The sequence below is a fragment of the Chroicocephalus ridibundus genome, chromosome 7, assembly GCF_963924245.1.
Source record: "Chroicocephalus ridibundus chromosome 7, bChrRid1.1, whole genome shotgun sequence".
NCBI lineage: Eukaryota > Metazoa > Chordata > Aves > Charadriiformes > Laridae > Chroicocephalus > Chroicocephalus ridibundus.
Window position 1 is genome coordinate 11,623,379 of NC_086290.1, and position 15,078 is coordinate 11,638,456.

The 15,078-nt window shown below is 42.5% G+C and overlaps 1 protein-coding gene across 10 annotated transcripts in view; it reads right to left on the minus strand.

The window, feature by feature from the left end:
• KALRN (kalirin RhoGEF kinase) overlaps positions 1-15,078 on the minus strand; it is a 527,586-nt gene that overhangs the window by 118,079 nt on the left and 394,429 nt on the right. Inside the window, exon 1 of one of the 10 annotated variants that reach the window (XM_063341765.1) lies at positions 8,493-8,611. The exons of 8 other annotated variants lie outside the window; for them this stretch is intronic. The gene's annotated coding sequence lies outside the window, so the exon portion shown is untranslated. Of the gene's footprint in view, positions 1-604; positions 661-8,492; positions 8,612-15,078 lie in introns of those variants that run through there. One more of the 10 variants, XM_063341764.1, reaches the window with a different exon arrangement.

The following is a 15,078-nucleotide window of genomic DNA, read 5'->3' on the forward strand; positions in this document are numbered from 1 at the left end:
ACACGTTTTTCTTGTGAAAAGAAGTAAGTTTGTTTTTAATTACTAAAAACAGGAAGGTAGTCACAAAAGCAACACTGAATGAAGTGAAAAAGTGATCTAATCTCACTTTACAACAAGAACACGTAGCCAGTCAACAACATCAAACATGAAACTATTACAGTAAAAAATTGTCAGGAAAACAGTCCTTCCAAAAGTGGGCTACAGCTTATTGCTGTACGTCTACAGCTATAGATGTGGCGTAATAAATATAGGTTCGTTTTTCCCTTTTTAGAGAAGTGTTTCTAAAAAGCTCCTTTGGTAAACACTAGCAAAACACTTCACTCCCAAGCAAAGCAAACACACTGAAGGAATCGGGTGCTCTTCTTTTGAGATACAAGTCTGCTCTCACCACCCTCCGAAAGGATACCCCAAATACGAGGGTTTGTAGAATGGCATGGCTTGAGCAAATGCCTCTTAGCCGCATTTCTTCATGAGCGAAAGCTCCAGCACCACCTGCTCGCAGCATGAATCTGCTACAACCTGCCCTGGGACTTGAATAACACTTTCTCAACCTTCACCCAAAGTTGTTTAGAATTAGGGATGGAAAATGTAAAAGCCGACATACCTTCCCCTCTGGCAGTTCAACAGGTGTGTGCTATATTAACTAACCCTGTCTCCGTGGCACTGCCACCCTGACGTCATTGTTACTGGGTTGACAAAAGGTTTCCATGACAAACAAGAAAGCTGATCTGTTATCTCCCCTTTGGAGGAAACCGAAATGCCCTCTCTCCCATATTCTGCTAGAACCACCCATCTTGTTTTTGGCACGTAGCACGGAGGGTGCGTTTTTGCGATTGATTTCAATTTCTCTCTGCTCTGGAAAAGAGAAGCCAAGTTGTTTGTTGTTTTTCCCCTATCTTAAAATAGAGGGTGTCACCCTCATCCCACTGTGATCCCACCCACCTCACCCACAGCACAATGTTCTTTGCAGGCATGTTGACTACCATGCTAAAAAAGAGAACAGATAACACTGAAAGAGGACAAACTTTGAAGCAACGAACAAAAACACTATTAAGACATTCGATTCTCTTCTTGGCTATAATTTATTACCTCTGCTAGCAGGCATGGCCCCTAATAGTTAGCAGATGTTTGAAACATCTCGTTTTGAACTTTGCCTAAGATTAAAAAGAGATCTCGTCGTGTTTAAACAGCAGCTGCAGAATGAAATAAGGTTTCCTTCCTAATGTGACAGAAACGTTCATCCTAGCCTTAAACAAGGAGGACTGTTTTATATTCTGTAAATACTGAGGAAGCTAAATTTCTGTGCTCAGGCACCTACACATTATAAATTTTATATGTGTCTAATTTGCAGTAATTGACATGAAATAACCCCAACGGAAAAGGCTGGCCCAGGGGCCTGAATGCTTCTTAGGTTTTTGCTACGACTTACCCCAGGCCTACAGCTCACCACAGGCAGGAGAAGGCCGTAGTAATTCGGCCATGAACACCAGGTTGGCAAATGCGCAGGCCCAAATGTATTTATTATTATCATTCCTATTCTCACTGCATCAAGGGAACACTTAGCAGTCCTCAAAGAGGATCACATCCTGGATATGGAAACAAAACCAAAGAATCTTCCAGGAGCAATAAAATACGTTTCACTACAGCTGTGCATCCCCACCAGCCTTACTGCCATGCTGGCCCTGGCAGAGATTTCCCCGGTGCAGCAACGCAAATTCGCCCTTTATTTAAACGCTGGGGCCTGATGCTAAATTCAATCTCATGGGCATGGTCCCTGTGAACCCTCTAGGACTACTGATTCCCCCACCTCTTGTTCCAACAATGATTAAACCTCAGCCAAAGGCTAACTAATTAACTGAAACAGATGGCTAAGCTTCTGATTTGAGGAAGTTAACCTACAAGCAGCTAATTTAAAAACAAGTTTAGATCTCAAAATGAATTACAGTTCCCTTTCAGACTGCATGTATTTCTTCTTTGCTTGGCAGGGTGGACGCTTTCTGGGTTTTTCATTAATTCCTTGTACTTGCAGGTTTCTCGATGGCACAGAGATCTTATGTGGCAGAGAGCCCCGATGCGAAACAGATTTTGAAAGATCTGCTGTAGTGAACAAAAATGGCCCTAGCCCTTATGCATCTGGTTTGAGTTAATATTTTTATCCCCTTAGAATACACAAGATTTTTTCCTAAGCTAGGCTTTTCCTAGTACACGTTTCTTCTGATTTTAGTAACATAAGGTTGTAATATACTGCTCTCGAACAGATGTGATTTTGGAGCCTGTCCCGAGGAGTACAGCTCACCTTCAGAGGGAGGCAAACTCTAACCCAACTGTGTACCACTGTCTTTGGGGAAAGCAAAATGCCTGCCTTTGACTGCCGTTAAGATCATTTTAAACCCTGCTGCATGACAGCTGGTTACAACTAATGTGGCATGTAATACTAAAGATGTTATGACTGAATATGAAAATAGCTAACACTTTTGCAAATATAATCAACATATTTAATTCATTGTCCCAGAGAGGTTCACAACTCTTAATACCTTCAAACCAGTGCAGGACTTAAAAACATACACTTAACCTCAAGCCAGTGCTAACTCTATTCCTCTTGAGCAGAGCACAACATATGCTTAACATTAGGGGCATATGCTTAATGGGCTCATGAAACAAGTCCTAGTTTATGATTCAGCGCAAGCAATTTGCAGCTCTGTATTCATCTTCCTTACAACCAGGAACATGCCCCTGAAATTACAACAGGCCGGTGGCAGAAAACGGAGCACCGGTCTCATCAAGGGGGCCATTAGGCTGGACCAGCACGACACACGGCACCAGCCCAGGACAAACCGACGCGCTCCAGCCCCCGGGGCAAGCCCTGGTCACTATGTTCAATTCACAACCACAGAACAGGCGAAGGAAAAGCGCCACAGCTAATTAAACACCGTAGCTATTTAGCATAAGGAAACTATATGCAGGAATAATACCCACAGAGGTTTTTACTACAGATTTACAGTAACTCCACCACTCCCAGCAGGTATCAACACTCTTGACTTGGAGAACACATCGCCTGCTTATATTTTTTATTTAATTACCATGATTTTCAGAAATTTGCTTCGCGGCGCTCAGAGCAGAGTCATTAATCTTCAGTAATCTCTTTGAGCAACATTTTCAACTTTTATGAGCCTGGAGCCCCTCGCTAAAGCAGCGGCTGTATTGTCTGAGCACTGGATTTTATGCAAGGCAGTTGTCATGGCAACATGACGGGGAGGGGAGAACCCAAACAATAATTGAGCATCAAAGAATTATAAGTGCGGGGAAAATTCAGAACTAGTTTCCATATTAGAGCTATGGGCTGTCCAAACTGCAGATTTTAAAGCTTAGGAAGACTGGATATTATTATAAGCTCTCTTGGGGATGGCTGTATTCCACTAATGCATTATCACTGATCTGTTCCCATTATAATCCATCCATTTCACTGAAAATGACATGTTTGTGGGGCAGTGGAAAAGCAATCTGAGAAGGAACAATTGCACATCTCTGCTTTTGGTAGAGAAAAGAGAAAGAGGGAGGCGGAAAAAAGGTTATAATCAAAACTATATTTCAATAGCAAGCCCGGCTGTTGTAAAAATAATAATGGTTTTGGCTAGCCGCTTGTTGTGAAATAATGAACCTTCTGCACCTTTATAATATTATTGCAGGCATTCTATAGAGCGCCCTAATAAAAATGGATGGCTAACTAAATGAGAAAAGGCTGCTGCGTTGTTTTATGAGGCAATAATCCAGTTCCAGAACACATAAATCGTAAACCCCAAACCAAAGAGTTTATACGAAGAACACAACACAACTTTATTGTTATTGTTACCCTGTTGCTCTTGTATATGCTGTTACAGATGTGTTTTCAAAATAATTAAAATCATAAAGAGTTAGCAACAGAGCAGAGCATAATCATGCCTCAAGAGTGCTGAGTGCCCCAAGCTGTTACAAACTTTCACATAAGGAAGGTGCTTTTTTATGTTCACATGGATTGGTTTGCTGCGTAAGATGGGAACATACAGATATGAAAGCTAAAATAGCCTAGCAGAAGGCCACTGCCTGGGACACAGAAGATCTTGGTTTTAACTCCAACTCTGCCTCTTGTCCAGTGTTTAACCCGGACCGCTTCACTCTCCTATATCCCTTCCATGTCTTGGAAACTGAGACAGCGATAGTCACGTTTTCATGAGACTGAGTACAAGCTTGCATTTCAACTAATGGGCATTTTATTTTATTTAATTTTTTTTGCAAAAAACCATTCACTTTGGATTAGCACACTTCTAGCAAGGCAAAAGCCATGACAACTTTGGTGAGATCACCAGTCTCCTCCACACCGTTGCTGACCCCTGCGCCCGCCAGCGTGGCTGATATTCTTCCCTCCATGACGATGAGACCTGTCTGTACTAGGGCTTGTCCTGTTTACCTACGCCAAGCTTACCAAGCTATTTGGATCAGCAGGCTGTTCTTTTTGCTCCTGACTGCTCAGCCAGCTGCAGGCATGAGTGAAATACCTTTATTCTTTTAGCTTTGCACAGATGGCTAGTAGTCCCTGTGGAGCAGAACCAGTGCCGCCCAGCTCCCCACAGATCAGGGCTGTGGGGTCAGTCCCCAGCTACAGTGGAAGCTTTTTCCGAGGTTCAAGTATCTATGAGGTCTCTCAGCCATGTGGATTCTCTAGTAATGTGTCTGTCCATAAATATATGTGTTCATACTACTGCATTTCTCCTAATTAAGCAGCTTCTGTGTCTCTCTGCCTATCCCTATGCTGAGCTCCACAGAAATTATTTTTGAGATCAGAAGTTTCTGTCAATTTTCTTGAAATTTGTCCGATGGGTACAAAAGTTATTAGAGGGCAGAGCACAAACAGTTGTGGAAAACATAAAAGAAAACCTTGTTTCCTTAGAAAATGAAGTTAAAAACCTTCTCCTATCACAAGGGTAGGGACAAATCTCTTCAGGATTTCTCTACAAACTTGCCTGCCCTATAATAATTCTATTTGTATCTATAGCTGTCAACTAGCCAGGTTTCAATCCATTTAATACATGCCATGTTTATTTTCTATTGTTCTGCTTTGTTAATAAAAATATCATGCAGCCCAAATCAAATGCCCACAAAAGTCTATCACTGAGACGTTATTTCCTCTATTCGCTGAATTATAGCCTCATAAAAAAATACCAAGCCAGTTTAATTTTATTTTCTATAAACAGGTGCTAACTGGCATTACTTACACGAACCTGATTTAATCCATTGTTAACTCACGTTCTTTATTTGTCATTTCATTGTTATTCCTGGAGTCAATATACCAGGTTTGCAATTCAGTTGTATTACCTAAAAATGAGACGTAGCAGATTTTGAAAACTGCAATGTCTTCATCAAGTCCCAGGTGAAGTGGAATGATCTGACACTTATGAATCCTCTTACTGTTTTCATTTTTAGGTCAAACACAATTTCTGAAGGTTTCTCAGGGCCTTTGTATTATTTATATCTCAAGCAGGTACACAGATGCCCATTACTATGTCCTTAGAAGCCACATCAGTTTTGACTACTGTAAGTTAGACAATTCTCCTAGCAAAACAGACTCTGCTACGGGAACTTGAACAGAAACTGGAAAGCAACTCCCAAACGGAGGTGGTAATGCAGCCTATTTGTGACACAGATCCCTTGCCCCATTCCTTCTGGACAGGACCAAATGCTCCCATTACATTAACACCTTTAAAAGCTGTCTTGCCACAGAGGTCAGGCATCACCTGTGCCTGACAGCTGAACTGTACTTTAATGTTAGCCTTGAACCCTAGAGACGGAAAATGACTCACAACAGTTATAATCTGAAGTTGCTCAATACAAATACAGAAGTGCAAGCAGAGGTGCATGTCTGTTTGCTTGCACACTGAAGTCATGTTTTACTAATGCTTCCTTTTTCTGAGACGTGCTAGAAGCAACCTGCACAGCTTACGGGATGGAACAGTACTATCAGTGATTGCTCAGTGCAAATCATTTAGGGCTCTTTTTATAGCTTCAGGATAAGCACCTTCCACTTAAACACTACTACAGCTCTCCCACTGCCTGTGAGGCAAGACAGTCTCTAGTATGATGGCTTGTTTTTATTATACCAATTTCTGCTTCAGTATTCTTTGGCTTTACTGTAACCGATTGCATGTGCATTTAGACATTCAAGGATGCTTCTGTCCCAATCTACTCGTAGCTGCCTCTGCAGTAATAACAAAGCATGATCTTGGACAGTTTGGCATGAGATTAATAGCTGTTCAGATTGCTTTGGCAGTTTTAGTGTATGCTAATTGGGTTAACAAGGTACTAAGTGCTCAAGGTGTTATGAATGTGTTGTAAAATCAAAAGCTCTGCTGTCAAATACATTCATGACTCATGGTCTGTAATTTGATTGCAACGAGCCTACTCCAAAAGACTGTATTCTGCCGTTTCTCCTACTCTTCTGCGAAAGACATTAGCACAACAGCACAAAATGCATCTTTAAGTGACACCGTCTCCTTTCTAGAGACGGAATCTCAGCCAACAGGCTCCCTGGTATCTTTGGAGGGTGTCAGATTCCTCTTCAGCTGCAGCTGCACCATCAAGTCAGTGGGTCCTTTGCCATGGGTTGCTCTCACCAGGCTGCTCTCAGGCAAGCAACGCACATTTGGACACCTGGGCACAGCCAGCCTCCCAGAGGGCTGTGGACCTGGTGGGGCTTTGCCCATCTCTCTGCTCTGCAAGGGACTCAATCTACTGCTTGGGGCTGCTCCACGTGCCCTCAATCCCTGCCCTTCTCCTTGTCTCAGCCTTTAGGCTTTATCACTGTTCCCATTCTCCTGTTCCCCACCTTTTGCTCTTTCCCACCTCTTGCTACGAAGTCACACCACCTGACAGTGTTTCTGATCTTTGCAAAACACCAACCACAACGGTCAGGCCAAAGAGCTGTCACAAGTACCCTGTGCTCTCCATTTTACAGGTAATGTCAGGCAAAACAGTCACGTTACTGTTCAAGTCTACAGAACAGACCAGAAAGTCACGGTATCACTTGTACCTTGTTTCCCATTTTGTTGAAACATGCCCAATTTATTCACCAATATAAGAGACAGGTTCACCTTATACTTTCTCCTCCTTCTGCTAGTTCTCTCATTAAAATTCACATCTCTTGTTGTAATTTTTGTGAACTGAGCAGCTTGTTCTTTACTGTCCTCCCTCTTCCTGTTCTTTTTCCTTTCCTATTAACACAAAAGTCTTACTCAACAATCACACTTAAATTGACATTGATTTCTGCTGTATTTGAAGTCAATAAAATGAGATAAACCACATATATTTGCCTGATTACACTTTGTGACAAAAAAATCCCTGCCTGTAGGTACAACCAAGCCATACCAACCTGAGTAACCGTGCCAGTTATTTCATCCAGACAAAACACTGGATGAAATTAAAACTAGACGGTGGGACTAAATCACTTCACTGACTAACTGGCACCAGTAAACAAAGTTCCTGGCAACAAAGAGGTTGAATCTTACATCCTAGATATATGAAGAAATGAAGTACAGGAAATGTCATTTGTTTCTTAAAAAAAAAGATGGAGTGAACCACTCTACACTATGCAGCAGATAGGAGAATAACACATGAATATGAGAGATCAGGTAAGGAAATGATCACCCAGTCATGAGTTTGTTTGCATAAGACTTAATCACCCCAGAATACACTTTAGCGGAAGCTGGAGAGGAGTATAAAGAGGATGACTTGTTCCAAGGAACAGCTTACTGTAAATGGTAGCAACTCTTTATGCAATTACACTCTTCAATGAAAACAGGTGTGACGGCAGGAAGGAAATGTTTAATCTTTGGTTCTAAAAACACGACTCTTCCTTGCTTGACTGAAAGATTACTGTTGGCTCAAAGGCAGTACGAGGGTCATAAAACTCACCCGTTTCAAGCGTAAAGGTCCAAAGCAATAACCGGCTTGAGAGGTGAGACAAATTCAGTCCCACTAAAATCAGTCCCCACATGCTTAAAAGTGACAGTGTTTGGTCTGGACTCATAACTGGTTTTCAAAAGTGGAGGTAGGATCACACAGGTGTGATGGGCAGCTGAATCCAAGACAAGTCATACGTGCACTTTTACACAGCACTTTTACATCAGTATTTACTGTATTGCAATTGATGAAAAGAGAAAACATCTATTTTTCTAAACCAAAAAGATAACTGTGACCAGTCACACATGCTGCCCCTCCAACAGCTCCTGGAATAATCACTTGCGTTAGCCCGTGACACCAGCTCACAATGCTGGCTCTAACCTGGCGATGCAAAATTGAACGTCACACCCATCACAACTTAGCAAACAAAGCACGTAAGGTTCAAATCTCACCGACTTCAAAGGACAATAAATACATGCCCAGAACTGAGCTTACATTGTTCTGAATCAAGGCTACCGTTCCCTCTCTCTGCCTGCTGCTCGTCAAACAGTTAGGCCACCTACCCTACGTGGCGAGGAGAGGATGTGCAATTCAAGCTCCACCTCCAATTGCTGCTTCCAGCGGCTTCTTCCCTCCTGCTCAGCCGCCGCTGCCCCTGTAACAGCCACCGGGCTATGCAGGGGGAACGGCTGCAGCTGGATAATCTAACACTCCTAACCCTTTTGGCTCCGGCAATTTAAAAGGAATGCACACAATTTATTTAATCCTAAAATCCATCTTGTTGTTAGAGTTAATAGATAATGCTCTGTGTAACATTCCGAGCATGGCGCCATAAATAAGAAAGCATTTAAATAGAAGAATTTACAGCAAACGTTCAAATCCAGTTCCAAGATTCACTTCATTAAAAAACAAACCAATGTATTAATCTCCACTGCTGTATATTTTAAAGACATGAAAAACACATTCTCAGCGCTTCTGAGTACCGCAAGCTGCTTCCGCATTTTGAAAAGAAAGAAGAAATAACATTAAATCGGCTTTTTAAAGGCTTCTCCTTCCTTTGCATGTTCTCATTCTTACAGTACATTTCATTTCTAACCTGGCATTCAGCCCTGGAGAGGTTTGTTTTTTTCCAACTCAGAAATGCTTCCAGGAACAAAACAAGATTGTTCCTACACTTATAGGCTTCTGGTTAAATATACATAGTGTCAAACCAAGTCTTGCCCTTGCTTAAGAACACAAAGTACCTGGAAAAAAAGGTAGGACATGGCAAGTGATTCTCTCTTAGCCCCTGTGGTGGAGCGATGGTGGTTGGCAGCCTCTACAAACCTGACGGCTAAAGTGATTTGCTCTTCACACAGGTAAGTACAGGTAAGAGCATGACTTCAGCTCTGTCTCAAGCAGTAAGGCAAGAAATTTCATCTGAAATTCTATCTTGATGAAAAACTTCAACACGGATTTAAAAAAAAAACCCTCACAGTTCATTGACCATCATTGGCTATATTAAACACAGTCTGATTCATTGTTCATTGCCCTTCCTCCAACAAAGCAAAATAGAAAATCTCTTTCTATATTTTGTTGTATGGATGGCATGTTGTGCTGCTGGCATGGGATGCCAAGCCTCGCATCAGTTGCTCAACATTCAGCAGGAACGCTCTCTTCTGCTGGCTTGTTAACCTTGCTGCTGGTTGCTTCCGTAGCTGCTCAGGCCCAGTTACAGAAACCTGAATCACTCCTTAATAAAGTCAGCCTTTAAACTAAATTAATCTTATTTGCCACTAAAATAAGATGTTTACCAAAATTCCTGAATTGAAATTCCAGACTGGAATGACTGCGATCTTGGGAAAATAAGCATTTTGATCCAGAAATAATTTCATGGCTCACCTTTAGCTTTTAACGGATCCTCAATATGCGGACACTAACATTCCTTGAGCAGATAATTTGTTTCCAGATGGGGTGGCTATCTAATCTTTCCTGAAATAGGTCAGATTTCTCTCTCAAAACAGAAATGCAAACCCTGTCTGTGAAGGTTTAGCCTAACTAGAGTTTGAATAATGAAAACAGATAAATTTGGCTCACTAATTCAGATCAAGCTGAAGGCAGGGAAGACAAGATGCACACAAACGACATTTTGAATTGCACCACCATAGAGATGTCAGGAAAATCTCTGAACAAGTACTGTCCATTGATCTCCCATAAGAAAGGGTGCAAATTTGGTAGGAAGTGGGACTGAAACAGAACTTCTCTTCATGCTGGGGCAGCAGTGTGAGCTCTGGCAAACCGTATCACTGCTCTGTGACCTGGTTTCCTCAGCCACGAAATGACTCTGACTGGTTTGCAGTGGACTTTGAGATCTATGAATATAGAATTTAAGATAGACAATCTGTGCAATTGAAGTCAGTTGCTCTTTCACAGCTTCTTTGCAGGATTTACCATCAAAATAGAATGAAAAGCAAGTGAGACCTCTCCTGTTAGTGATGACAATGTGAAAAAGTTGAAAACTCTTCCTAATTCTGCCATCGTTCAGGACTCATTTAATACTCACTAAACTGCTAATAGCTGCCATGTTTTTATTTCATTTTCCTCAGTCATACAGATGCTGCCTTGGGACACTCAGAATCGCTCCTTTATTGTCCCTCGTCAAGAGTTTATCTCAAGGTTTTAAAATCACTTCTCTTTGCTAGATTTATTTTCTCCTCTACAGCACAATGAAATTTAGCAAGAGAGACCCAATCTGTTGTGACTGAAAAGAAAAACTAGAAAAGTGTTCTAGCTTTTGCAATGGTATTTTATATTGTTTCCCATGAGAGGAATTATCTCCATTAATGGTGATTGCAAATCCCTGTGTACTGGGACATTAGCTTCCCTTATGCTTGTTAATGAAATGAAAGACAACTGAAATATTACAGATCTGCTTTATAAAGCACTTATCCTACTAAGTCACTTAGCCTTAGCCTTTACATAGGGATGGGATGCCCAGAAGAATTCTTTGCGGGAATTTAACAGATATAACATTAAGAAATGCAAAGGAAAGCCTGCATTCATTAGCATCAATTTTAGCTGTCACTATATTACTCCTATCAACAAAAATGCCAGGTTCATGGATGCAAGTGGCCACCTTTCAGGTCTGCACCCTGGGAGGCACGTCCTGCTTCTCCTGAAATGCAGCATTGCTGCTCTTTCTCTCTCACAGCAACCAAGGGCTGGGAACCAGCAGACGGAAAATAAGTTGTATATTTGTTTAAAAGACATCCACTTTAGCCCAGCTCTTACTGAACTATTTTTATTCATTTATCCCACTCCCCCTTCCCCAAAGGGAAAGTGTTTTGTTCAAAGGCTGGAGACAAATCCTGCTACTACAGAAACAAGACCCTGAGCAGCCAATGGACTCCTGAAGGGCTGGATGTGCTGGCATGGAGCTATGAGACGCTCAGAGCCAGGTATTCACCTGGTCCACAGTGAGGTGGTTTCCTTGACCCGGTGAAGCAAAACTGACTTAACATTTCATTCTGTTTTCTTTCCATTTTTTTAAAATGACTTATCTTTTCTGCCTCACATCTCCGACCCTAGCAGCTGCCTGAGTGCAACAGCTCTCATTGTCCCCTTTCACCCTCTTTGCAGTACCACATAGCTGATTGCATTTCAGCTTCAACAATGTTATCTTTTTTGTGTAAATGAGCAGCCAAGCGCTCATAAATAACACACAGGCATCACACAATGAGAGGGTCATAAAGGAGCAACTCCAAGAGCTTCAGAAAGGGTTGATTTTTGAATTCTGTTCTCAGTCCTCAAATTTCTCTCCTAGAAAGCTTTAAGGGCAGAGGTTTCATGAAGGGAAAAGGTACCAACGGTTCAGTTGCTGGGGGGCAGCACAACTACAGGGTTGGAAAAGACCTTCTGCTAAATAACTGCATGTAGCATTGAGACCAGGACCTCTGGGAGAAGATGAAACCTCAGAGATTTCAAAAGACAACCCACAAAACCGACCTCTGAAGGCCTGGTTCACACCTCTGTTATACTCCAGCCGCAGAGGGAGGGGGGATGCAGCCACAGTCTGCTCAGCCGCTGCAACAAAAGCCAGAAGGTGATTCACGAATCACACCGCCCTCATCTCCTAACCTGTATCCTCCAGCCAGCAGCTGTTTAAGCCAGTACAAAGCTGGGGGAAGGTGCTCCCTGGCTGGGTCTGCTGCTGCTGGGGAGATGCGGGGTAGCTGAGATTGGGTGCTTCCAGCCTTCAAATTGCCCCAGTGTGCACTGGCAGCCCGCCGTGTGGAGCGGAGCATCCTCCGTGATGTGCAGTGCCCAGCTGCGAAAGCAAAGGCCAGCCAGCTGAACGCCACTTTTCCCATTTTATACGTAGCAACAGATACAGAATGTGTCCCTTTATCTGTCTAAAGAGAATCAGTTAAATTCATATGAAAATCAGCTCTCACTGCAGTATCTGGAGCAAGCCAGAAAGCTGAACTTTCTCTGTGTATGTCTCAATTTACTTCTCTCTCTATAAATGCCATGCTTCTAAGTGATGGTTTAACAACTTCAACTCCAGTTTTAAAGGAACATCACATGGTTTGGTAAAGGAAAGTGTTCCTTCCCTCGGGTGGACCCCCTGCTGTCCTTTTCTATTGACTCCTCAAGATCACGCAGTAAACATCAACACTGGAAAACTTTCAGAAGTAATAATGCCAAGTGAGGCCCGAGACCTGTGGGGCACAGCTGGTTCCCACCCTCAATTCTTCCCGCAGCCCCTGCAAGTTGAGAAGGCTCAGCACCTCGAGAGATGGTGCCCTAAAGACACAACGACAAACCCAATGGCCTCTTGTGCAAATAAATAACCAGCAGCCGACACGCAGCTTCCCTCCACAAGAGTGGAAAATAGGCATGTGTGGTCCAGTCATGTTCTTTCAATAATTGTTTATTTGCAAGTACGGTCAGGAAGTGATGCTGTGGTGTCAGGAAAAATGAACCAAGGAGAAAAGGGGCTATGGAGTTGCGCCATAAGTTTCACACCCCTCTGTTTCTCGCCCACACACATTTGAGGAGGGTGAGTTTGATTTTGATTGTTGGTGGGTTTTAAATTAATGCAAGATCCAAACAGAAAAATAAAGCTGGTCTGGGGAGCAGCAGCCCTGTGATACTGGAAACCGAGGCTTGGGGGAAGCTTTGGATGTCTCTCAGCTGTAGGTTGCCAGTAGCAAGGCATGCATGCGGTTTACAAGGTGGGGAGAACGCTGACTCCAAGGCAGGGAAGTGCCTCCTGGGGCATCCTGCAGCAAAAATACTTGGCTCCAGAATAAATACTGCCTCAGATCACTGAAAAGACCGTGAGTTTGTGGAAAGCTCTCATCTCCCTCAGCTGCCTGCCCAGATCTGTGCTTCCCTGTGGTTTGCCCTCCATGTTCCTCTGCCTCCTTCTGTTGCCTCCCAGTCCAGTATCTATGTTCTTGTGATACTTCATGGTCCTCCATGCTCACAGCTGTACTCGACCACGCAGTGCACAAAGACTGAGGTAGATGTGGCCTTGCTCAAAGAGTTAAAATCAATTAACTCACTATTTGCTCCCTTTTTGCCCATAATCAGGCATTGCACCTTTTATGAGGCCATAGCATAAAGGCCTCTTCCACATGAGAATGTGTGAATGAATTTTATATAGCTTTTGTATTCAGGTTTGGATGGAGGAACAGTTACTAGCAGACAGCAACCTGAAGAGAGGAAAAGTATGAGCTGAGAGGGTAGGTTGTGAAATTTTCCCAAGAACTGATCAGCTCTGGAGACAAGTTTCCCCAGGAACTGATAAATTCAGTGCACCAAGGGTCAGCCAAATCTGGACAAGGCCAGCAGCACACCCTAGCATCAACAACTGCTTGTATAACTCAGACTATAACCAAGAAGGCAGTGACTGCTGTTCGCAAATATACACATACACCGGATGAAAGAAAGGACTCTCCAAGATTTTCTGAACACATAAGAGCTACTGCACACCAGTACAACCCTCCACTCCTGTGGAATTAAAGGTGTTCTGATAAATATTGTCTGTGATCTGTGTTTTTCTGACTCAATCCCCTATATGAAGAAAAAGGGAATTTGCAACTCTTTCCCCTTATCCCCCTCTTTCACACATACTTCTGTTTCCAATATCAAACCCCTTGCTAATATTAACTTTGAACTTGGGTGATCTCCAATGTCCTCTAATGTCCTTGATCAATAAACTCTAACAGTGTTGTTCAAAGACCTGTTTTTAACACTAATTTCTGATCACACTTAAACTTTTCTTCCTTTCTAGGCAGTTATTCTGTGTTACCCTATATGCCCTTTATAGCTGGAACCATGCTGTTCCAAGGTTTTCTTAAGTTTCTTGAACAAACCTGGCACTTTACAGCTAATAAGCATTAACCACACAAAAATGATGAATTCTAAAAGGAAAAAAAAAATCTTTGCCAACAAGAAAACATATTGTTCCTCCAGAGGGATATATTTAATATTGTACAGCCAAATCAAACAAACATGCTGTAATCACCAGAATGAAACCTCAGGAACAACTCAAAACAACAGCACAGGATAAATAAATATGAACTCAAGTTCTTTGAAGAACAGGAGGAGAAGAATCATCAGGTTTAGATGAGGAACAGCTTCTTGCTGAATAAAACATGGAAGGTAGAACTTAAGATGAATTAAAAAAATATAAAATACTTTTCTTTAAAACAAGTTCTGAATCCTGCTTGCTCCTTTCTTTCTAAGTCTAGCACTTCAGATGACCTAGTGCCTGGCCCAAGAACAGCTACAGGGACAACCCCGGAATACTGGCGGCCACTTCCTATTCCATTTATGTCCTCACTCTGGGGGGACTTTGGATATAATCTATCCACTTTTAATTAACCCTTTCATCCTTCTATCAACAGACAAATTTGCAAAACCAGCATGATGCTGCCCCGGGAGCATCTATTTCATGTCTTGAGCAGGCTTGTTTACAAAGTGGTGCTCGGACCTTGCAGACCGTAGGTCTCAGCAAGTGCCAGCGTACTCTCATTAGATGTGACAAGGCAAGCACGTCTGAGGGCAGCCCCTGGAATCGCTTCACCAGTGTCATAGCTCAATACTGGCATTCTACGCTGTGCAAGAAGTGCAAAAACAGAAGTGAAAACGAATTGTTCA